This window comes from Phalacrocorax carbo, chromosome 6, assembly GCF_963921805.1.
Source record: "Phalacrocorax carbo chromosome 6, bPhaCar2.1, whole genome shotgun sequence".
NCBI lineage: Eukaryota > Metazoa > Chordata > Aves > Suliformes > Phalacrocoracidae > Phalacrocorax > Phalacrocorax carbo.
The window spans coordinates 38346637-38361532 of NC_087518.1; the positions used below are offsets into that span (position 1 = coordinate 38346637).

A 14896-nucleotide genomic window follows, 5' to 3' on the forward strand; every position below is an offset into this window, starting at 1 on the left:
TCTTAGAGTAGGATAAAACATGAGACTTTTCTGAGGCTCTGGGAAATAAGTTTTCAGTACATGAAATGTTTTGACTTTTCACTAAAAGGTTGAGCTCTACAGTGCCACCATCTTTTAAAGATTAAATCCACATGGCACTATATGGAATACAATATCCATTGTTCATACTTCTTGAATGACTTGGAATCATGTGTTAACATGATGGAACCAGATGGGATGTTCAAACACTAAACTCCATTCAGTGCTAGCCAGATGTCTTTCCTGGAGGATGGGGGAGGGATCCTCCAAATAGCAATTTCAGAAAAGATATTAACTGTCAAATTTTGAGCAATTGATTCAAGTGATAAATATGCTGTATTGGTTATTCAGTAATTGCTTGTCTGCTTTTAGGAACTTGATCTGATCTCATCTTAGCCCCTGGCTTCAGATGTGGATGTATCATCTGATCCAAAACATTTGGCCACCTCCCCACCCCCCCCTAAACTTAAATGAGTAAGTAAACGTAAAATTAATTTGGCAAGTAGAGCGGGACACACAGGGTTTACTTTTGTGGCTCAACTAGCATCTTACAAAAAAAAAAAAAAAAAAGGAAAAGAAGGGCAGTAGAGAACAAAGTAGGTAAGTGAAAAGCAAGTTGCAGAATGTAGCACTAAATTAAAAAAAAAAAAACAAAACAAAACCAAAAAACCCAACTTTGCCAAATGGTTAGCAGTCACTCAGAAAGGTTGTATCTCTAGATTAACAAACGTTTCTAGAATGAGCCAGCTATACGTGTAGCTATGTTTACAGAAAATGCATGGCTACTTCTTGTGTCTTAAAAAACAAACCAAAACAAAACCTCTTCAGTTATGCTACCTTTGACCCTTACAAAAATTCCACTACAGTGGGCTTGCAGCAGTGTGGAGAGACTGTAAATATGTTTAGACAGCTGGTACAGTCTGAGGCCTTTTTAAGGTAATAGAAAACAATACAGAAGGTCTTCATTCAGAAGTAGCCTCATATAATAAAGAATGCCCAATATCTTTCAATGCAGAATGCCTTTTTCAGTGAATCTTATTGCTTGTCATGAAATAAAGTATGAGTTTTCAAACAGAACAATTGAGAAGTAGGTCTCCCCCACATTTCTCTTTCGTGTTATGTTAACCTCACTTATTTTACATTTGTGCAGGAGAAGAAATGCCAGCCAAGAGAAGTTTCTAAATTTAAAAATACTGGATGACAAATCTTTGGCAAGGGGGGATGCACAATTCTAGTCTTCGTTATGCTTGCCACCTCCTCTTGTAGAGAGCTAAAGAAAAAAGGAGCAGGAAGCTCATTAAGATCTTGTTGCCAAAGGCCACAACCCCCTTTCTTGTAAAAGTCTCAAATTTTCTTGACTGTCTGCTCTCCCTTTGCAATGTCCAAAACACGCAGTGAATCCTGAGGACATCCAGCAGGAAATCATTGCTGTCTGTTCTGTATAAATCCCAAAGAAGGGAAGAAAAGGACAGGACCTAGACATCGGATTGTGTGTTACCCAGCAGAGAGGCATTGAAGAACAGAGTAGAGGGCTAGGTCTTAATACAATAAAAAGTTTGTGAATTCAGCCAAGTCCCTTTGGTGATTTCAGTGGCCTTGATGTTGTCATAACTTGTGTATGCAATCAGTCTCCTTCCTCCAGGGGTATGTTGGAAACACATGATGGAGTCCTAACACATTGAAGCCTGCTGGGATAATGCTAAATGTCATTGCCTGTGCTAGTTGCTACAAAATGACCTGCATGGGTGCAGGTGTGTTGCCATTGCCCTTGGGGATCCAACTCACACAGTTAAGCAACCAAGAAATATATTCATGAACTTGATGCACATTCAGTGTTAGTCCTTTTTTCCTTTGACCTATTTCTTCCTTAAAGTTCAGGAGCCTTTGTACTGTATAAATTTAAACCCATCTTTCAGCAAAAAAATTCTTAATTCCGTTTTGAAAAGAACATGAACTTTATCAGCTTTTTAAGTAACTCACGTTTCAGTTCCTTTGTTAACATGACCAATAGATTGTTAGGTTTGTTCGAGCTTGTTTTGTTTTGGTTTTGGTTTGGTTTGGTTTGTTTGTTTGTTTCATGGAAAAGGTCTTGAGTTACCCAAATTTTGCCAATCAGCCTGAATAATTCAGCTAGAATACTGTTACTGATAGAATAGTCATGATGAATGACTCTTTAAATGAAGTTATGTAAACTTTATTCCCTGAACATATGTACAATACTGGCAGAGGATATCAGTTAGAGGGATATTTTTACCTCTTTTTTTAGCGATGTGTTTTGTAGGATTGAAATATGGATTTAACTGTAAAATAAGACAGTAAAACTTAATAAACAAATCAAACTAAAAAATAAAGTGCATGAGTCTTCACCAATGAGGTGAAGAAAGAGGAAGCTTGGATTTAGAAACAGTCAAATGAATCCCACAGATTGAAGTAATGATGTCCCGTATTTTGACTCACTGAAATTTAATGAGAAAATGCTTGCTTTACTATACTATTTTGTATTTTGAGGAAACTTATCTCTAATTTTGGAAGTAGGAAAATTGTGAAAGAGAGACTGATCAGACTGCAAGCTGCTTATTTATTTGAGGTTTCCACTAATAGTGAAAATGTAGATTTCAAGTCCTAACCTTTCTTGTGTCAGTGTAACAAAAATATTTGTGTATTTTTAATATAAATATTTGAGGCAATATTTAACTTGCATTTATGCTTTTAAGTAAAATTTAAAAAAATCTCATCCCATCTAGAGTAACTTTTCATATTTATGGCAACTGATTCTGATTTTTACATCTTACACACTCTTTGCACAGGAATACAGCAATTAAGGGCAGAGTGGTTTAAAGAAGTAGGTTGGATGGGTGTAGAAGAGAGGGGTAAGAAGCAGCTCACCAGAAAATTGATTTCATAAGGGGAATCTGTGAAGTTTGTGAAGTGATGCTCTGGAGCACACCTGAGCTCTGATCCTGATATTGCACAGGATCTGGAAAGAAGGCTTTCTTCTCTTCCATGTCCATGATATATGAGGAGTCATTTACTGGAGAAAGCTGTTTTTCAAGTGTTGTGCAAGACTGAGGTATATAAGAATTACAGGAGACATCTGGGTTTTTTGGGGGGTTTGATTTTTTTGTGTGTTTTTTTTTGTTTGTTTGTTCGGTTGTTTTGTTTTGTTTAGGCTTGTTTCAACTGGCATGCAAAAGAAATTTAAAACCAAACAGAATTCAAAGATGATTTGCTTTAATTTCCTTCCTTCAGGTAAATTGTGTAGTGAAGGCATTAGGAATGATTGTAAGTTAGAGGAGAAGGGAAATATGTATTCACAGAAAAAACAGGTTCAGTGGACAAATTCTTGTATATTAGGTGCACTTATTGCATATGGAAGGGGCTGATAATTCATAAGGATAAAGAATCAAGACACAAGAATAATATTCTACTTCTACTATGTTATTTTTTTCTGCAGATTTTGTGTGGTGTGTAACAATTCTAACAAATCATTCTAGAATTTACAGTGAATAAGCTTTATATGAGTATTCTCTGAAAGACATAACTTTGATGTTCCAAAGTAGCAGAAAAATAAATTAATTTATATTTTTTGTTATCTATTTTTTCTCTACTTAAATTAGAAACTTGACTAATTTCAGTTTTATTCAATTTTAAACTTACAAATTGTTGTAAAATCAGCCATTTACAAACATTATAAGAACAACTCTCAGACTGTAGTCCTGAAAAAGATTCACAGTAGCCACATAAAGCAAAACAAATGAAACCACTTTTTCCAGACAAAGGATTCTGAAGTTCTGTAAGTACCTAAATGTCTGCTTCCACTGACACACAGGAATCTCAGAAGTGATGGTCTTGATGAGATAGTCAGAGAAAACAGTGTGAAAAATTACTTCATTCTGTTTATTTCAAGCCCAACTCTTCAGTACTATACATTTCCTTCACAGAAACAATGTCTGTTTTCAGTCTATAGTAGTAGTTGAATTCTCAGCTGTGCAAAAAAACCCCACAATTATGACAAGTACACTTGACCTTCAGTGAAATTAAGGAGAGTACCACCTGCACTAAATATGTCTTGTAAACAGTGTCAGGAGCAAAGGGATACAGCCTGGCTAGAAATCAAATCCAGTTGCATAGCTTGCTACAATAATAACATTTCAGGTTGCTTTAAAGTTTTGACTTCTAATTGTACCCTACCCTTAAACAAGGAGTGTTGAGGAGTTGTTAGCAGCTGCACTGTGAACAGGAGCACTCTTTGTGCTGAGATAAAGCTGCCCAGCTCTGGAAATAGTCTGTCATGCAATAAACGATGTTTCATTTTTTTTTTTCTTGATTCTCTTGCAGTCCAAATGTTACAAATGAAATCAAAGAACATAAGAAAAATGTTTCAGGGTACTTCCAAGGGTATCCTGATCCCTTGACCTGTACCTACTCCTAGAATAAACTAGTATAGTAAGATCCATGTTTTATTTAACAGAAGAAAACTCCTCCAAAACTGAACATCTTAGAACTATCTAGATAATGAAGATGGTCTAAATTATTTTTTATATAGATGTCATAGGGAAACTACAGAATAGTCTTTTAGAAAAACACAGTATGCCGTAGGCTGCTTGTCATATCTGAAAGACAATCCAGTAAAATAAATGCTTTAGTCTAGATCCAAACATAGCTTTGTTATGGAAGTTCCCTGAATGTAAACCCTCGTGAGACCTCTTTTTATGCAAGTCTCACCTTGAAGTATTGCCATACCTAGAAGAGGTGTTATTCTGAGTTATTTTGGCTAGACAGTTCTGACTAGTAGGGTTGCCCATAAAGACTACCTGCTGTTATTCACCTCTTTTAAATCAATCCTTTTCCTCTTTTCTTTTCCTTCAGCTTAATGAACATCTTGCAGCATAGCTCAGAGGAAGGAATGTGGGGGAAGTCAGTTATTTAAAGCTTTTAAATGTCTAAATCATAATTTCTAAAAAAAATTTTTTAGCCATAGTTAGCTGGTATAGATCACACAGTGCAGGAAACATGTGCTGGACAGTCTTGTATTTCCAGTGAGCTTTATACCACAGTTGTACAGAGTGCATTTTAGTTGATGGTATTCCAAGGTGGAAAACTTCTGGATTTTAAATGCCAGATCCACATCTGAAGAAGCCGTCAGTCCTGCAGCATAATATGAATTGGAAAACTGGGTTCCTTGCCCACAGTGGCAGGAAGCACCCATGGTAGGCTTTTTGGAAACAACACAAAATCTGTAATGGTCTCAAAGGTGATGGTACCCAGCTTATACTTTCTCCCCAGCAAAGTCAAACTGCAAGACCTCAGAAATCTTGGCAACCATCTACTAAATATAAGGCATAGATGAATAAACATTACATATGCATGTGCCATCTTTTATATTATCTGCATCACTGACAACTGTATGATTTATAGCATCTCATACTTAATATACATTTTACTACACTCCTTACTTTTGTAAATTTAAATTATACAGACCTTATGTAGTTTAGCTCTTTTTATTATTAGTCTGTAAAACTGTTATTTTTCTTTAAAATGTATATCCATCCAATATAATTAATAACTGTATAAGAAATCAATTTATTTCTGAGGAAAATCAGCTGAAGGGCCTTGGCTGTTTTGTAGCAATGGTTTTTGGTTTTGTCTTCCATATCCATAGCAAAGAGAATTAATTTAAGAGAGATCAATAGCATTGCCGGTATACGTTGTGTACTCCTGCTATATTTCACAGTGCTGGGGAGTATGCAACATAATTTAATCTTAATCTTGTATCTTGTTGTATAGAATTATGCAAATGGAATACCCTTACAAAGAAGCTTTTGTTTTTATTAATTTAGTGCAGTAATAACTAATAAGGGAAAATTTGTAAAACAAATCATTGTGTGTACTTAGGATAAAAAAAGGTGCTAAGCCTTGATATTGGGTGTGTAATGGATGTTGTTGCGTAAAATGCTCTGTGCACTTTGCAGCGTGTGAAACCTGCACAAACTTTCCAATAATGTTAAAGCACTTGCAAAAATGTTGCACCTGGAGCAGGGAGGAGTGAAGAGGGCAAAGGTCAGCATTAGGCATTAAGACACTGACTAAACAGACTTTACACTCGGTGAAAAGTCCAGACAACCCCTGCAGTGTCATCTTACAACTCTGGTTTTCTTCTTTTCAAGACATAGTAATCCATAAAAACACTCAAGTCACCAGCAGCTTAGCTCTTCCCCCCCTTCTCCCCCTTTTTAACTCTCCTTTCATTTTTAATTCTTACATAAAGATCTGAAATTTTAACCCTTTCTATGTCTTTTAATCAACTTTGGAAATTGCTTTTTTTCACCGTTGTCATTCGCTAGACTTCTCATCTTTCTAAATCCTCTGTTTTTCAAATTATTCCCTTTCAAATTATTCCCTTTCAAATGGACTGAAAAATAATGCTGGGAAACAGTAACAAAAACTCAGTGTACGGATAAGACATTGTGGGAAATGATCAGATTTTTACTTCTGAAAAAAAGGCAGTTATCAGACTCTGTAAACAATTTAAATGCATCCTTTTTATCTGAAGCTTCTTAACTAAAGACTTCATGTAAAATATTTCATCGGATGTAGTATAAAATTTGTTTTTTACAACTTCTGAGCTTATTTGTTTGGATAGATGAAACCAGTTTCAACTTGGATGCTGCAAGAAAAGAATCTTTCTTGCTATCGTTGGGGAGGGGTTTTGGGTGTTTTCAAACAAAATAAAAAAACAAAAGAAAAAACCCTCATCGATTATTTCTCTAAACTGGAAAAATAGAGAGGTAAACATAAAAAGGTGTTTATACTTTTATTATACAATTCAGTCTTTCAGTTTTACATCTATTATGCTGAAATCATGAGACCAAACTGATTTTAATCATTTTATCTGATCCCATTATCCACATCCCCGCTTAAGAGACTGGATAGACTCCTAATATAGCCTGGAGCCTTGACAGTACGAGTAGGCTGGTGAAATGCAGCCCACCAATTGCGTGTAACCATGCACATTTTGCTGACTTCCTCTCCTCATTCAGAGCACTGCACAAGGCCATAATTCCACACAAGATATTTTCCTCTCGCACACTTCTCACTGTCTCAAACTTTCTGCAAACCCACTGAGATGGCCAGCAGATCTGCCACATTGCCTTTTTCTTAACTTTTACAACTCCTGAACAGAGCTAACAAAAGATGGCTGAAAGTTTGAGTATTTCTTTCCTACTGTGCATGAATATTGATTTATTGAAACATTCAGCAGAAAATTATTTCTTTTCTTTCACACAGAGATCCCTCATATTTGTTAATGGAGGGAAACCAAAGTTTTCATTTCCATGTATATGACACCATCATTTCAGTTAGTCACAAAATGGTGACCTGAAAATATCTTCTGTGAAACCTCATCATCTTTATGCCCACTGATTTCTGTTTCTGTGCAGTGATTTTTAGAGTTGCTGCCTCAGGTTTTCTAACGCAGTCTGTTCAATGGCAGGAATCAAAGAATCATTAACAGAAACAGAAAGGTGAAAATGGGAGCACAATATAATGTCTGCCAGCAAAGGGGGCAGAATGCAGCTAAGGTATTTACTTCTTGTAGTAAAGGATTCTGTAGAAATTAAAGACCTATTTCAGCATGATGTTTTAAGCATGTGCTGAACTTTGAGCATGGAAGTCGTTTGCTATTTTGCGTTCAAGCTTTAGAAGTAAGAATATGCTCAATGCTGTTACAATATGAGATCCTTGGTGCACAAATACTGGAGCTAGTTAATGTCTAGGGCTCGGGTTTGGTACTCCTGGTCATGCAGTGCAGCTTTTTGGCCTGCAGTTAGTCTCACTGGTACCATGGGACAGTCTGTTAAAGAAGGCACTACTCTACAGGAGTCAGCATTTTAGCGTTAGGCCCTGCATGATAGCACTTTATGTTGAATATTGGAACACAGGGCACCATTACAGATGCAGTAGTGTCTTCTGTTTATCCCGTATTCTGATGTTTTGTTGCATATTAGCAAAAAATAAAAAGTAAATGTTGAAGTACATGAAAAACTTAAGAAAATTAAGCTAGAAATGGGTTACATGAACCTCTTGAGAAACAGACTTTGTACCTTGTCTAGTTATAGAAATACCACACCAAAAATGACCTGATTTAATAACAACAAAGGCTATTGTTCTGTCTGGAATTTTATATTCCTTTCAAGCATCAGAGGTGTATCTAGTACCCTTTACTGTGGTATCTCAATGCCAACCTCACAATAATAATCCAAATTCAAAGCTTGAATTCTACTAATATGATGTAGATTAGAAGCCAGGCAGTTAAATGATTTGCCCAAGGCTACAAAGCATCTTGCTGGAGAGCTGAAACCAGACCTTTTACCATGTCTGCCTGCCCAGTCCCAAAGTCTGTGCTTTGTTTTATGTTCTCAGGCATGTTTCTTCATGCACATGTTGCTTGGACTGCATGCTTGCCATATAGCAAAGGCCATGTTGCCCACTGCATTTTCTCCTAGATTGTTTTTCACCTTCCATTTAAAAAGTGATTGTGATTTTAATGAAAACCTGCTACAACTGAAAAAAAAAAGAGGGATATCTTATCGAATCCATTTTCATAATTATTTTCCAGAAATTATTTTCCAGAGCTCTTTGGCCATTTCTTGATTCAAGTTTATAGTGATAATCTGTAACCGTCAACCACTCAAGCATAATGTTAAACTGAAATGACTAGTAGTGGAAATTTGTACAAAATACACAGGAATAATAAATCTGTTGCTGATTTTATCCCTTGTGAAAAAAAAAATCCCAAAAAACCCACAAAACAAAAAAATCCCACAACCAAACTTGCTCTGTATTACTTTCAACTGGTCTTCTCTCCCCTCCCTTTTCTTCTAAAGGATTCATTTTACTCACTTACCTTATCCATGGGTTATGTAAATATATGGGCAGGACCTCGTGCATCTTTTGCATACTATACTTGTTGAATCTTGGTAAATATTGTTATATTACTCCACAGATATCTCACTAAATCCAAATAAAATAGTAGGTAAAATTGTAATTATGTCAGCTGTGTGCATATTTCTGTAGATAATGTTTGTGTGTGATATATACAGTATTTACGATATGTACTTTGCATGAAGATCACACAGCCACAAGTGAGACTGTGATCATCAACCCACATAGTGTGGGTGAGGTATGTCTATGTAAACTCTATGTAAAATCTATGTAGTGAAGCTAATAGCAATTGAAGATTACCAATGTTTTAAGGGTGAGAATTTTGGATGTGGAAAATTACATTTTTCTGACATTTTTTAAATGTCGTGGGGGGATGTGTTTGGGTGTTGTTTGGGGGTTTTCGTTTTTTTGTTGTTGTTTTTTTTTTTAATTTGAGAAGTACCATATCCTTCATATTTTCGGACTTCATTAGAAAAGGCAAATCAGTTCATGCCTTAATTCACCCACACCTTTCCTTTTTTTTATTTGTTCACTTTTTGCTTGAGGGTTTTTTATTTTTTCTTATATATTTGGCAATTAAATGATGCTGAGTACCTGTTTGTCTGGTATCTGAGAGACACACATATTCCTTGCTGCATGCATTTTTAAAATAGGAGCTCACAATAATTTTTGCCTGAACGCGACTAGATTTGCTGCTGTACAAATAATATAAATTAAATATTCTTAATTATTTTAGTTCATGCTAGAAAAGATTCAGGACAAAGGGGAGATTGATGCAGTGTGCCTTACAATGGCCCTACTGATTTCTCTACTGGCCCTTCCTCTGCACATGGTCAATTAGAATTGAAAATCCTGTGCTGATTTCATTCGCTGGAATTTTTAAGCAGGTCAGGAAGAAAGATGTTATTGAAAGGAAAAGTCTCATCTAAATAAGAAAAGAACACGTGGCCATCTGGTCTAACTGTACCACGCCGAAAGTCATTTTGGCTCAGCTGTAGTTTGGTCTTTGCAACAGTTTGCCAAAATATCGAACAGAAATCTGTTTACGTTAAAACACTCTGTGCTTTTTATCTATAAAAATGCAGTGTGCAGTTCTGTTCCTATCTGTAACACATGAGCTCATTTGACCCTGTTACCTTATTGAGACTGCCTATGTTTCTGGTAGGGTCTCAAGTTACTTCTGCTGTGTAAAGGTGTAAGTAGAACAACCAATCTTTTGAAAGTTTTGGAAGTAATCCTGAGCACTTTATTCCTATGCCTAAAACTTGCACTTCTGCTTGAACTAGGAAAGGCTCAAACAAGCAGACCCAACAGAAGAAGCATGAGGGTAAGAGGGAAGACGAGAGTTTAAAAAAAGCAATTAGAACTTGGAGTTTGTGCAAGTAGCACCATGAAGTTTGCACAACCTATTGGAGGCCATAGGCTGAAAGATGAGCTGTAATAGACATCAAATTTTTAAGAAATGGAATCATAACTATGCATGAGCTTCCATGATTGCTTTGTTTCAACATAAACGATTTAGAAGTTTAAAGAAGTTAGCAAAAAAACACAGGTCAGAATATTTCAGATTTAGATAAATAAGCTTTTTGTGTAAAAACCTAGTGTAAAAGCTCCAAATCTCAGGTGTCTGGACAATAGCAGCTGGAGGATAATGCCATATTTGCAAAAAAGCTGGGCATGTGTATCTCCTACCCACTTTAGTCAGAGCTGCTGAACACCCAGCATTCACAAAACCCAAAAGACTTTACTGGGAGAAGGGGAGTGTGTTGAACTAAACATGGAGTCAAGGGCCCTGTATTCATATGCTCGGGTTTAATGCTTAGCTCTTATGTGATTAGTCATTACTTTTGCATTGAGAAACAATATATAAATTGCCTGTAGAAATATACCTTCTAATAAAAGGTGGTGTGTAAATCACTTCTGAAGGTTAGAGGAATTGATTTGCATAGGATTTCAGTCTCTAGGAAATTGATAAAAATATGATTGTTTGTTGTCATTACCTTAAGAAAATAAAGGCACTTCAAATTGTAGCTGCAGGCATTATTTTGAAATACATTTGTGAAACAGAAGTGACAAATTTTATTTTTCAAGCATAATATGCCAGGAAAAGTAGAAAAGAAAGTAATACTTAATATTAATGAACTTGTGTATATGCATATACATGTAATTTACAAGTATATAGGCCTCATATATGACCACTGTGTTGAGTTAGCTTGTATATTTCATATAAGGTGTGTAAAACATTGCTTCAGAAAAGTGTTAAATCCCTTGTTTAAAAAAAAATATACAGGAATAGAAATTTTATCACAGCTCTTAATTGATTCTCTTTATTTCTCTGAAATATCTTTTCTAGAATCTCTATTTTGCCTGTGGATATTGTTGCCACTACATGCAACCTTTTGTTTGTATGTGTCTGCTGCTATTTGGAAAGGAAGTTCTTTACAAGACTAAATTTATGGTATACCTATGCTGGGTTCTTTTTAAAATAGTGTTTATTGGCAATATTAAAGGAAAAAGCTAAAATATTTCCTATCTTTCTATTAAGATACCTGTTAGTGTGACTAAGATATGGTTTAAGACTTTTCAGGGAGTAAACTAAAAGCAGTGTGTGTGCGTATGTGTGCATGTGTGTATGAAAACGTATTTTCTTTTAAGTCTTTTTCACCCAAAGTCCGTATGGAAAAGCAAGGATTAATCACCATGTGTATTGTACCATAATCTGTACCAGAAGACAGTGCAACTCCACAGAACTTTTAGAAAATAGGCCTGCACAGCATACATTTAAAAATTAAATAGAATGAATTCTTTGAATCTCCCTTCTCCCTGGATGTCTCTGCTAACCCCACCCATAACCACGCCAAATGGAGAGCAACTATTTTGGGGAGTACTGCATTCCCAAGACCAACTTTCTGGCACGATGACACTGGGCCAGTCGGCATTTCTCTGGGCTGTGGCAACAGGGAGGCTGGGGGTTGCAAGTCCAGCTAACTAAAATAGTCCCCTGCCACGCACCCCTTCTTCGGTTTGAAGACAACCTACTCGCAAAGCGTTTCATTACCACCTTCTTTAAAACTGCCTCAATAATGTCTAGGAGATCTTCTAATCTCCCTAAACCCAAATATGTTTTTCAGTTTGATTGCCTTTCTCTGTACACTAGTTATTTGCCTTTATGTAATATATTGTATACATATACAAGATCTTTACATAGGATTTGAGAGCTACATGGAAATTATGTAAGTGATGCATGAACTTAACAAAATACTGTATTGACTGCAAAGCTAGAGTAGAAACCACTGTAAAATGGGAACAGCGGATGCCCCTAGTTACACTGTGTTGGAAAGTGTGTGCACATATGCGCATGTTTTGTACAATAATGTGCGTATATGTTTACAGAGTTTCTTATTTCATATTTTTTGTGAATCATAATGAAGTTGAAACTGAGTCTGGCTGACATAAGGAGGAAAGCCTTGTGTTTGTCTTTAATCTTTCTGCAACACAGTTCAGACTTCTGTCTGATCTGCACATAGCAGAGCAAGGGGTTTGCCGTGCATTGCGTGCAGGCTCCTTGATTGTGGAGGGGAAAAAAAAAAAATCTGGCTGGAATCCAGACAGGCGAGAGCAGCGCTCTGTTGATCATTATGTCTAGCCTTCAGGTGTCTCAGCTCACAGTGGGCGGCGGTTGGGGGAGGGGGAGATAACAGGAGGGCAGACAAAGAATAAAATGGTGTATTTAAAAAAATAAAAATCATATGTAAAAATTTCACGGCAAATCCTTTTTTAAAAAATGCTTCTTTTAACGTTCCCTTCCCCGCAGTGGGAGCAAGCAAACATCTGTCCAGGAAGATTTATTTAAGCCATAATTAGTAGCGTCTGGAGTCTTTCAACAATTTCTCCTTATTGCACTTAATATTTTTTTTTAAAAGAAGTCTGCTCATCTTTCACTTAGAAACTGTTTTCACTTCATGCTTTATTAGAGATCCAGCCCAGCCAGGACCGAGTCAGGTTTCTATTGTCTTTGCTTTTTCTCTTCTGATCGTAGTTTTCAGAATCTAACTTTTGGGGGGGGTGGGGGGGGGGGGGGGGCGGTGGGAAGGAGCGTGCAGGCAGTGGGGAAAAGGCCTTAATAAAGGTCTTATGAATATGGGGGGGGGACACAACACAACAAAAATACAAATCAGTGCTTCTTATTATACAATTATCCATTTGGGTTCAATTTCTTTTCCGGAGAAGCAGAAGGAAAAAAAAAAAAAAAAAGCTCTGCTTTGTCTGTTGCTTCTGTTTGAGAACTCTCATAAATCTTGCCCAGAAAGCAACTTGGGCTTAAGGAGATCTGGTCAGCAAAGCTCTGGGAAGCAGTTGCAATATCTCTTGCTATGGATAGTCTCTTCTTTCTGCCCCCTTCGTCCCCGCTGCCCCCGCCACCCCGACCTTCTGACGTTATACTGCGAAGAGCCCCACACCCCTTCCCACCCCACCAGGAATCTGAGTGAATGCAAGCCACAATCTAGAGGTAGTTAAAGTTGCTTATCAAAAAGCCTCTCCTCGTGCTGAGTGAGTCTAGATATTACACTAGTTGTGTTTTTTCAGTCCAGCCATAACCCTTTTCTAACACTCCCCCCGTTGGCTCGCCTCTCCCCCTCCCCCCGTGGAAGGGGTGGGATGGGAACCTTGCTCGACTTCATTGTTCCAAACGTAAGAGCTATTTGCCCCAAAGTGTCTTTGCTGTCTTTCATAGCTAATTATAATAACTGTCAGATGTCTGGAAAGTCTGGGCTGCCCTTGCTGGCGGAGTTAAAGTTTGCCTTTATTTTTTTCCCCTTGGGGACAGATCAGGCCTTATTAAACACAGAGTACAAATAAAAGTGAACAACATACATGTGTAGGGGTTTTTGTCTTTGTTTTTCTTTATGAACAAAGCAGCATGCTGGCTATGTCAGGAAGCAGCGTGGCATGCAGTGTGTATGCAGGCACTGCCCTGGAGGATAACTCTTTTTTTTTTCCTCTCTTTTTTTTTTCCTTTTATTGAAGCATGCAAGAAATGTTTCTGAATTTGATTAGTACTTTAGCTACTTGTTAATTCCATAAGAAAAAGTAACCATCGATTTAGGGCACATAGCATTTTGACAATTTTAAGAGATTTGCTTTTCTGGGTGAAAATAAAAATAAATAGACCATGTACTCACAGTTTTGTTGTGCTGTGCAGGTCGCTGTCTCCTTCCGCAGAGACAAGGAGGGTAGGAGGACGTCAAGGGTGCAGAATCCCAGTTTATTCAGGAGAAATGTACAAATGAGCTTCCTGAAGACGCCTGTAAGTCAGCCACTTGTGCTCAGACATCCCATTGCTGCTCTGCAAGCTATACTATCTGCAGTTCTGAATTGAACTAAATACTGCCCATGTGAAAGACAGGGGAAACACAGTCATGTGGGACACACAAATCCACTCTATTGGCTCTGAAGGCACAACTTCAGCATTCTTGCATTTCCACCATTGGTTAACAGTTCAAGCCGAAAGAGTCTAGGTCCTCCTAGTGAGTCCGTTTTCCCTTTATGTGTGGAAGAATGACTGTAGGATTTTACAGTGGCAGGATTAGTTAAGTAAAGGACTGAAGTCATCCCTTTGACTGAAGCTGGTGGGTGGGGATTGGAAGCTGTGCTTTTCTCGTGTCGACGTTTTTCCTTTTTCTGCCTGCGTTCTGTGTGTCAGGAAATGCTTGCAGTTAACTTGGGCAGCGCAGAGAAACTGAAGTGACTTTCTTCAGGTTCAGGGATAGGGACTTGACTTTTAGTGTAACACACTGTTATAGACCATACAGTGATTTTTACGGGAATAACTCTATACTGGCTAGCTAAGGTGTGGTTATTTTCTCTTTTCTAGATTTTTTTTTTTAAAGCCCAGAAAGGGATATATATATCAGCATTGTCTAGCTCGAGTTTT

General features: G+C 37.2%; 1 long non-coding RNA gene across 2 annotated transcripts in view; it reads right to left on the bottom strand.

The window, feature by feature from the left end:
• Positions 1-14529, bottom strand: part of LOC135313918 (uncharacterized) — a 66526-nt gene extending 51997 nt beyond the window's left edge. Inside the window, exon 1 of one of the 2 annotated variants that reach the window (XR_010373414.1) lies at positions 14145-14529. This is a non-coding gene — a long non-coding RNA (uncharacterized LOC135313918). The remainder of the gene's footprint in view (positions 1-14144) is intronic. The other variant, XR_010373413.1, reaches the window with a different exon arrangement.
• Positions 14530-14896: the final 367 nt, after the last annotated feature.